Below are 3,314 nucleotides of genomic sequence, written 5' to 3'. Positions count from 1 at the left end.
GAGGCTTGAGTGTTGGGTTCACGCAGGGGCCTCGTACGTTAGTGCCTCATTATGTCAGAACACCTGAAGACAGCCGATTCAACACAAGGCAGGGGTTATTTTTCCCCGTTTCAGCCCCATTGCTTTGGGCCCATAGAAGCCACAGTGCATCAAGACAGGTGTGTGTGGCAGAGGAAGCCTGTTCTCTGCGCAACAGTCAAGACACAAAGAAAGGGAACTGAGAAAGGACAGGGTAACCAAATCTGTGTCAAGAGTGTATCTTCAGTGGGCTAACTTCCCTCACTAGGTCCTGCCTCCTGACCACCTCTCAAAAAATACCCAAATGAGCTGCCCTCAACGCGTGGGCCTCTGGGGTTACAGATCTAAACTGTAACACCTCCATGTCTCCCCTAAATGGAACAGACCAGAGAGAGGAAATAAACCTGTCACACAGAGAGCAGACCCGAGCAGAGACTTGGGCTAGCTCCTGCAGTTCCATGGTCATAAACGTGCTGACGTGTGCCCAGGAGCTTGGGGACATGTGGCAAGCCAGGCAGGCAACAAATACCACACTGCAGGCATGTAGAAAGCCCAGTGCAGATCTAGCAAGAGGTGTCCAGAGAAAATATTCCTTAGGAATGGCCTTGGCGGTGAGGCCTGAAGGGCACAGAGGCGTCGGTTGTACAAAGGCTGGAGAGAGCAAGGGGTAGGGTAGAGACTGAAGGAACGGGAGCACTGGCTTGAAGAAGGAGCACGGACCACAGAACCAAAGGGGGGCCAGGTGCAATGGGTGGGGAGCACTCAGCACTGAGGAGAAGTGAAAGAAGGGGGAGTCAGTTCTTTGTTTTTCAAGATAGAGTTTCTCTGTATAACAGCCCTGGCTGTCCTACAACTTGCTTTGTAGATCAGGCAGGCCTTGAACTCACAGAGATCTGCCTGCCTCTGCCTCCCGAGTGCTGGGATTAAAGGCATGTGGTACCACCATGTATTACATGTATTACAAACTCTACATTCTACTTAATACACTGGGTTTCTTTTCATTTTCCGACACGCTCCCATACATCGGCTGCCTGTGGTCGTTGCTGTGCTTCAAAGACAGAATTAACACCATCACAGCTACCGTTTTCTGGATAGGGCCCATGGGCTGAGCCCCAGGGTGAGCATTTTCAGCTGTCTGTCAGCTCTCTCAGTATTGCGTTACTCAGGAGTACAAATAAATGCATATAAAGGTGCAGAAGCTGAGATCCTGTAAATCAGGTGACAGGGTGGTGCTAATGGTGTCTGCCATGTCTTAGGTGGATGCAGCCCAACCTCAGTAGTCTACGATATTAGGAGTGAAGTAGGAAATAATTTTCAGGACTGTGGGAAAATTGGGGGGGGCACCTTTTAGAAATATGGGTGATTTGCCCCCAATGGTAATGTTTCAAGTGCCTAGAAACCAAGAGCGGTCGCTCCATCTCTGAAAGAAGAGGAAACAGGCAGCGAATGCTGATTGGCTGTGTGATGGAGATCCCTTGGCCCCTCTCCACCAACTTTCCCAGTAATATATTCCAGATAGTGGCTAAGTTTCTGTCGAGTCCTCCTACTCCATTTATCTGTAGCTGCTAGCTTAGAATAGAAGAAGCCAGGTGAGCGTCAAAACATAAGGCAGTCAGCCTTGCTATCTTTGCATTGGAACCAACGTCAGCGCCGCCTTGTGGCCACGGGAAGAATTGCGGAAACGACATTCCTCAGTAGGCTAAGGCAAACCTTCCCAGCTCTAGCTGAAGATGAGGCTGGCTCAGCTCTGGACATACTGTTGCTAGATGGTCCTGGGCAAGGAAACCCTTTATCCACACCGAGGTAGCTGAGTTTCCTAGTATACAGTAACACTCACTAATAGGAAATGTAATCCTTAGGAATGTTCTGGGGTGGCCGAGGTTACAGCCAGGGCTTAGCCTGGAGCCAGAGGCTTTTATATCTCTTGTCGGGTTGGCTGCACACCGGGACTGGTACTAGAAATTTGGCGTGGGCCTGAGGCTCTCACCAGAAAATAGGCCTTGCCACCACCAGAAGGAAATGGCTGGCTTCTGGCCTGAGCTTTCATGTTCTTGAGGACTGTCTGGTATAACAGAAGTCAGCAGGGGCTTCCTCTGTCCTCCCTGCCATCTGGAAACTGTAGAAATGACCTGCCTGTTCGCAACCCCTGGATCCTGAAAAGCAACAGAACAGGGCAGGGTCGCCCCATCTTTGTGCTGGCTGCTCGGCCTGCCTCCCTCCCCCGGGCAAACCTCTGCTGAGGCCCAGCTTAGCCACTGCATTTTCAAGGACTCCAGGTTGGGCTACAGGGTCCTCTGCAGCCCACCAGGCCTTCGGGTAGAGGGGATGCCCTGAGGCTGGGGGATGGCAAATGAGCAGTCAGGAGGTGGGAATGAGGTCTGTGGCTGCTGGGAAGCCCCCAACTGAAGGAACAAGGTCGCCTATTCTGAGACCTGTAACCACAGAGGTGGCATCAGGCCTGATTGCCACCTTTGTAGCTTAGCTGAGAGTAAGCACAGAGAACTGTCTGAAGAGTTCGTGAAGACCCTTCCAGCTCTGCTGTTCTAGAACATGACCACAAGCAGTGGTAACGGGCAACGAGGCTACCTGGTCCTTGCCTCTCGGCGTTTCCCTCCTCCTCAACTCCAATGAAAGTGAGACTAGATGGACACCATTCTTTGCGACAGAGTTGTAGCTTATATTGTTCTCTGCACACTGGCTCCTCTTACTGCTACGCCCGAGCAGTGAGTATACCTGTGGAAAGGTGTACAGGACAAGGATGTGTGAATGGTCTTCTGTCAAGTCAGTGTGTAGGGGGGGGGGTCTTGCCATCACCCACATGAACAAGGAAAGTGGATCTCTTCATCAGACTGAGATGTTTTTAGTCCTGGCCAACACTACCAAGACCTGGACTGTGGCCTTTGCAGGGATGGTTATCAGAGGGCCCAGTGTCTGCTTTAGGACGGTGGGGGCAAATGCTTGAAGTCATTACTATTTTCTCTTTCAAAAAAATTATATGTATGGGTATTTTGCTTACGTGTGTCTGTTACACAGCTTGTGTGCCTTAGGCCCACAACTCTCCTAAGACAGGAGTTACAGTTGTAAGCATCCATGTGGATAATTCAAAATCGAACAAAGGCCTAAGCAGCCAAGGCCCTTAACCATTGAGCCATTCTCCAGAGCTCTAGTCATTTGATTTTGAACCCAGTTGTTACACAGTCAGTAAAGGTCCAATTCTAATGGAATCCGCAGAAAGTGGGAACTGGAGTGTGCCCTGTGCAGTAGGACAGATAGTGTGTAAGTGCAGTGGGAACTGC

The sequence above is a fragment of the Microtus ochrogaster genome, chromosome 22 (assembly GCF_000317375.1).
Source record: "Microtus ochrogaster isolate Prairie Vole_2 chromosome 22, MicOch1.0, whole genome shotgun sequence".
Classification (NCBI taxonomy): Eukaryota; Metazoa; Chordata; class Mammalia; order Rodentia; family Cricetidae; genus Microtus; species Microtus ochrogaster.
Note: the sequence above shows the minus strand (reverse complement) of the source record.